The sequence below is a fragment of the Choloepus didactylus genome, chromosome 4 (assembly GCF_015220235.1).
Source record: "Choloepus didactylus isolate mChoDid1 chromosome 4, mChoDid1.pri, whole genome shotgun sequence".
NCBI classification, from domain to species: Eukaryota; Metazoa; Chordata; class Mammalia; order Pilosa; family Megalonychidae; genus Choloepus; species Choloepus didactylus.
In genome coordinates this window covers 152,717,668-152,724,997 of record NC_051310.1, presented here as the reverse complement: position 1 = coordinate 152,724,997, position 7,330 = coordinate 152,717,668, and the positions used below count along the sequence as shown (strand labels likewise).

Here is a 7,330-nt window from a genome sequence, read left to right as displayed (position 1 = left end):
CAAAAGGTGAGAACACTGCAACAGAATCATTGTTGGAAAATTTATAACACTTGCCACTAATTTCTGATATCAAATGATATGATTATAAATATGTATAAATTAAATATTATTATGAAGCTTTTAAAATATGATTTACAAATCATATTTTAAACCAGGAATTAAATACTAGTTTCTTACATTAGTATTTGGTACAAGATTATATTTTTCAAGTTGAGCAGAATCATGAATTTGATGGAAACAATAATTTATATAAGGGACACTTTTAATAGTAAAATTAATTTTAGTTGAATCAAATAAGAGCAATTTCATAAGCTAAAGATAAGGAGTCCCAGTCTCCTGTTTCTAAGGTAGCTTTGCTTTTTGTTACAAAGACAAAGAAAATATACTCTATGACATTTTAGACATAACAATAATTCATAAAGGAAGATGCAGTGACTTGAATTTTATTATGGGCTATTACTTAGCATAAGGGACAGCTGTGAGATTGTCAAGAACTGACTTGACGACTCCTCAGTTTTCGCATTGCTGTTATTACTTCCTTGTTTCTTAAAGCATAGATCAAGGGGTTTAAGAGAGGGGTGAAAACAGTATAGAATATTGAGAGAAACTTATCTGCTGGGAAGTTGCCAAAAGGCCAGGCATAAATGAAAATGCAGGGCCCATAGAAAAGGGTCACCACAGTGACGTGGGCAGTCAGGGTGGCCCGTGCCTTGGCCAGGCCCACTGAGGAACGACGTCGCACAGTGACCAGGATGATTGAATATGAGATCAGCAAGAGCACAAAGGAGCTCACAGCAATTAAACCACTGTCTGACAGCATCAGAACCTGGAGGAGATATGTATCAGTGCAGGCAAGTTTGATAACCAGGGGAAGGTCACAGAAAAAGCTGTCCACTTTATTGGGGCCACAGAATGGAAGGTTTACTATGAAAACCAGCTGACTGACTGAGTACAGACCCCCAATGATCCAGGAGCCCACCAGTAGAGCTGTGCACTTGCGTAAGCTCATGATGGCTGCATAGTGCAGGGGTCGACATATGGCTACATATCTATCATATGCCATAGACACCAGGAGCATCATTTCTCCACCACCAAAGACATGCAGGAAGAATATCTGGGCCATGCAGCCCTCAAAAGAGATGGTCTTGTGCTCCATGAGGAAGTCAGCAATCATTTTGGGGGTGGCAAAGGTGGAGAGACACACGTCAATGAAGGAGAGGTTACTGAGAAGGAAGTACATGGGTGTGTGTAGCGCAGGTTCAGAGATGATCGTGAGCACAATGAGGAGGTTCCCCAGCACAATGGATGAATAGGAAAGTGTAAAAAATGCAAAATAGAAAAATTGAAGCTCTGGAGGACCTGAAAGACTATGCAATACAAATTCAGTAACTCCTGAAATATTTCCTTTGTCCATGATTTCCAATTTCTGATCCCATTTCAGAAATTTTCCTGTAAATTAAAATGGAAATGGAAATGGAAATAACACCATAGACTGTGAAACTAAATGAGCCAAGCAAAGCCACTCAGCAAATCCCTCCCAGTATGCTTACGTACTTTAGATCCTCTTAAGCACTGGAACATACGTTGCATGGAATCATTTGTTTTGTTGCTACAGTTCATCCTTGCCTTTCATATCTGTATTGCAGCATGACCCCTATTTCTAAAAATACCATTTTACACTTCATCTCCACCATTTAAAAATTCCTAAAAAAATAGGATAGAGAGAACAGTGAAGCTCAATGGAAGATAAACAGATTTGAAATTCTTTCTCTTATAGACCCTAGAGTTGTGAACCTAGGCAAATTAAGCTCCCCATGGTTCAGTTTCTGCATCTACAAATAAGGTGAAACATTGATATATGCTTCATCAGATTGTTGTAAGGCCAAAAGAATTAGAAAAGGTGAAATACTTCAAGAATTGCTTGGTCTGTAGTTGGTGCTCAATACATGTTAGGTCCTATGCCTTGTTCCCTTTGATATGAAAATATTTACGTGTGCAAATTAACATGATTTACAAATATCAAACCCTGTACTCATCCTATTTAAGAGTGATATTATAGTGATATATATTACTGTACATAAAGTAAATATTGTTTCTAATTCACCACTCAACAATATATCATAAATATTTTTGTATTTCTTTAAAGGTATGTTTTCAATTTTGCCTAATATTAACAGTTTTATAATAAACTTAATTTTAGCTAAAATTTTATGTGCATAGTTATTTATTTAGTATACATCATTATAATTATGCACTTCAGAAATTTTTGGTTTATTATATAAATGTGATCTCTCCAAAATGATGCATGAGAATACATATTCTCACATCAACCTTGCTTGATAAAATAGTATATTGCACTGGAGGTACCAGTGTTGAGGATGTGGTGATTGTGAAGATGGAATTTCATAAGTAATCAATCCCTATGCTAAAGGAGATGAGATTCTTTCATAGAAACTAAAAGTTAAGGGTGAAGGAGAGTAAGGATGAGGATTTTCAGCATACCTCTGACCCTAAAATCACACCACAAAAATTCTCTTATTTCTAGCTGATCCTTTTGCCTAATGCCATGATAAGTAATTCTATAAATAGGCTAACATCTCTTGCATATCCCTTCTAATTAGACATATATTATCCCTTACTTTAATTTTCTAATATAAGCTTCTTCAGACGTTATATTACTTCTTCAAAATTCTCCATAGTAAAATCCTCCAAGCTCTTACATAGAACTCTAATTGATTCATTTGTCTTAACATTCATCAGCATACTCTTCTGTTTTGTATCTGAGAAATAATATAATATTAAATTAAAAATACATACTAAAAATCAGAAGACACAGTTGAAAATCAGAAACTTGAGCTGTTTTAAATGGATATCTCTGAATACCACAAAGCTATTGCATGTCATTAATTTGGGTGAACTTTTAGCAATAATGTGGAAGAAGATAATATTTTAATATAAACTATTTATGAAACATTCAGACCTCTATTTCATAAGGGAGACATATAGCTTAGGGAATAAAATTAGGTATCAGAAACCAAATTTTAACCCAAATCTCTGCCACTGACCACATAATTTTGAGTACTCCATATACTACACCCTATAAACTTAATGGGAATCATTAAAACTGAAATGGCTGTTTTCTTTTTTCGCAAGTTATTATTAAGGAGGCAAATTAAAGGTAAAAGGAACAAAAATAACTAAATAAAACAGGAAGGGGAAAATTCACAATACACAAGCTGAAAAACATGCAAAAGAGAAAATGAACTCAAACTTATCCTGATGCAGGAGAAGGAGCCGGGTTGATAATTTTTATGTATGTGACTCCTTATGAGACCTAAATTATGGGCATATCACTCAGCAGCTAGCTGAAGCTAGGTATTTGTGAAGCCCATGGATAAATAATTGTAGCCTCTGAAAGTATGGAACTTGAAATAGTACCTGTAATTCACTATAAACTAAGAATGACAGAGTGAACCATCAACGTTGGTAAACTCTCCATCAAAAATTTTTATTAGAATAAACAAAGAGGACATTAAAACAACTAAAATAGCTTAATAGAATAATTTTTGCAATCACTAATTTGCCCACATGGAAAACCTCTGGTTTCATTCAATTACTTAGAAATTATGTAAGAGTGTGACCATATCTGTGTAATAGAGGATACTCAAGGAGACTTTTGCAGTATTTCAGTGAAGTTAAATCATTGAACCAAGACATATGGCAAAGAAATGACAAAGCTGTAATTCTCACTGTAGAAACTGTATGCTAAGGATTTTACAATACTATGTTGGCATAAGATGTGATGGAGATCAATGCAACAACTAAAATCTATGTGTGCCTCCATGTCTAAAGAAGCAATTTAAGTCAAACAAATATATAGGCCATTCATTGTAGCACCACAGTTATGATATATAACTGGAATTATAACTCTGATATCAAAGTGGCTGAGTCTGCAGAAGAGAAATGCACTTTTGCTGGCATGAAGTTTAGTGGCATATGAAAAATAAAATGCCTCATTTCAAAACATTAAAAGGAGTTCAAACACAGTGAGATAAATTCCACCACATTAATAGAATTGTAGTAGTAGAAGATTATATCAATATTGTTCATCTACATAAAACTATTTGAAATGGCAGAAGTATTAAAACTTACATGAGTCATTGCTAGGATACCATATAGACATACTTAAAAGAGGTGAAATTTGTCCGCTCTTTTATTTTAGGAATTCCACGGGAATAACCTGAGGTATTGTGATGATAACAAAACTGCATTCTCCTTATATTGCTTGAAATTTGCTTCTCTTTGTACTTTACACACTTTATATAAGAGGAGATAGAGTTGGAGATATATTTCTGAATGAAGGGTAATTTTCTCCCAGGGGGCCATTGCTAATAAGCCCTTTAAGTCATAACCTAGCAAATATTATTTCTATGTAAGGCTGAATACTTTGAAAGTGTGGAATTCATTTTCTATGAATATTTACTCACAAGCAAAATTTCTGAGCATTTTCTAGTGTTGTAACTGAATTTTCATAAAGCCCCCTTTATTCTCTCTGCAGGATCAGTTCAGTCCTAATCACTACCATTAACATTTTCTGTGAAAAGCGTTGTTTCTTGCAACATTCTAAATATAGTAATGATAGGTATAGTAAACTATTACAATATAGCAAATTATAAATCACTTGGCAAAACAGAATATGTCTTATTTTTTCTACATCTCCCAGATTAAATTTAATTCAAGAAATTTTAAAAATTGAGTATCTAATACATGCAAAACCACAGACTGCCAATTCAAGAATGAATAAGACAGTTTATCTTTGAGTAGTTTGTAATTTAGAAATTGCAATTAAAGAAAATAAACTGAAACAATTCAAAATAGAACAGTTTACATGTAATAAAAGAAGTGCAAAATGATACAGGAATTCAACACTGGGAAAGATAGTATTTTGTTGGAAAGATCAGGAAAAACAGAAGAACAATGAAGAAGGAGGAGGAGAGGAAGGGAGGAAAACAGAAAGGGGAAAGAAAAGGACAACAATGTAGTAATTGTGAAGATGACAAAAATACAGTATTAACTGGGATGCAGTGTTTTGAAAAACAGAGAGAGTGAATGAAGGAAGATTACACAGTGCACATAGATGAAAATAAACAAATAAATGAGTAAAGAAATTGGAAATGATCCCAGAACAACTATGCCAGCTGGGCTAGAGATAGCATATGCCAGAGAGTTTTATTGGACTGCATTTTGGAAGACCTCAGGGACAGGTTTTGGGATTTTGTACATAACCTGTTGGAACATGGAATGCTGTTTACCATTTTAGTGCAGGAGAATATGCTTTAGGAATATGTAACTGACGGTGGCTGTGGAATTGACTGAAGGGGGAAAGGCTACAGGTGAGTGCACACTATTGGAGGCCACTGCAGAAGTTCCCTGTATGCCCATGAAGTCATGAATTAGATGGGCGTAGACAGACAAAGAAAGGATAAAAGTAATAAATGTTTCAGGTATAGGAAACTCAGACTCAACTGATTGCAAGTAAGGGCCAAGACAAGGTAGAAATATCAAAATATAAAATACAGGAAGAACAGAGGGATTTTCTAATCCAGGGAATTTCAAACCTTGATCCATGGAAACCTGGAATGTTGTGCAGGTGCCCCACTTGCTCCTAAGGAAAGTGGAGGCTCCAAATCTCCACCCTCCTCCAATCTGTTGCTATCAGGGCAGCTTTCCACTTCTCTGTTCATATACTAAGCTCATGCAATTTCATATATTCAAAAGTGTTTCAGTGCTTATTTTTTATTTTGGTTGAGAAATAACTGATTTAGCTTGGTCCCCTTCTTCTGTACATAAAGAACTGGAATTCAAGGAAGTTGAGAAAAGTCCTCAAGATTACAGAAATTGTGGAGCAAGTTTAAATAGAAACTAACTCTGCTGACAAAAAGCCCAGTGGACTGATTTAATCAACAGCACTAGTATTAAAAAAAAGTGTGGTACTTTTGAAAATTAATTAATACTCCTCATTAAAGAACAAATCTTTTTAATAGTTTTCCAGAATAAATTTTAAAATTTGCAATCATTGATACGGGCTGCAAACATTTGGGAAGGTGTTTGTTAATATTTTACTGTGTCTTTCTTTATGCCAACATAATATAGTAAATTCCTGCATATATAAAATTCTTTTTAGCATCTATTTAACAATTGTTTAGTACCAGTAATAATTCTGGGGTAACTGGAACAGGGTGAACAAGGATAAGAAATGTTGGAGATAAGATCCAAGAAGAAGCACGGTTTAGAAGGTATAGGGGATTGTAGGTCATTGTAACAACTTTAGTTTATGGTGCTTGGATGAATGAAGTACCTGGAAAGCTTTGGTTATAAAAACTTTTCAGGAGGCTGTTGTAATAATCCAAGAAGATACCTTGAATCAGGGTAGTCTTGGAGAGAAAATGAGAAGTGGTCAATTTCTGAGTGTATTTTCAAGATAACATCAGTGGAATTTGCTGAAATGCTTAAAGAGTGGTGTAAAAAAAGTATGAATTTTGACTTTGAAGTTTTTAACCTGATGAATTAGGAAGATGAATATTCCATTATCTGAGAGGGGTTCTATTAACCTGGAGGAACAGGTTTTTGAAGAACTCTCAGGAGTTCAATTTTGGACATGTTAAGTGTGAAATGAGTGACAGAAATCCAAGCGATGATGGGTATTGAAGTGTAGAGTTCAAAGGAAAGACCCAATTGAAAATATAAACTTATGTGTCATCATGATATAAATAGTATTTAAAGTCTTTCAGTTAAATGATATCACCAATGGATCAAGACAGATAAGAGTTGAAGCACTGAGCCCTGGGACTCTCTCACATAAAGAGGTCAGAGAGAGGAGGCAGAGCTTCCAAAAGAGATCAAGGAGGAATTACCAGAATGATATAAGAGAAGCCAGAAGAAAACAGTGCTCTAAAATAAAATGAAGAATGTTTCAGGAAGGAGAATGTAATCAGCTATACTAATACAAATACATATAACTGATAAGTTGGATAAGGACTGAGAAATGACTTCAAGATTTAACAATACGGAGGCCACTGATGATCTTGAAAAAGCTCTTTTAGTTGTAAACTTCTGAAAAAGATCCAGAAGAAAGAGTAAAATGAATTACATGAGACAGGGTTGGGAACTAGTTGAAACCTTGAAGCCCATGAAGAGTGAAAAAATAAATTAAAAATAAAAATCAGCTGGGTTGCTTCTAAACAAGCACAGCTATAATATATTGTACTGATTTTTTTCATCTATTAATCAACTTAAAATTCATCATTAGTGCCATGAAGTGACTAGACAG

At 34.5% G+C, this 7,330-nt stretch overlaps 1 pseudogene; it reads right to left on the bottom strand.

Annotated features, from left to right (window-relative positions):
- Nucleotides 1-460: 460 nt before the first annotated feature.
- On the bottom strand, nt 461-1,417 carry LOC119532917 (annotated as a pseudogene).
- Between the last annotated feature and the right edge of the window lie 5,913 nt (nt 1,418-7,330).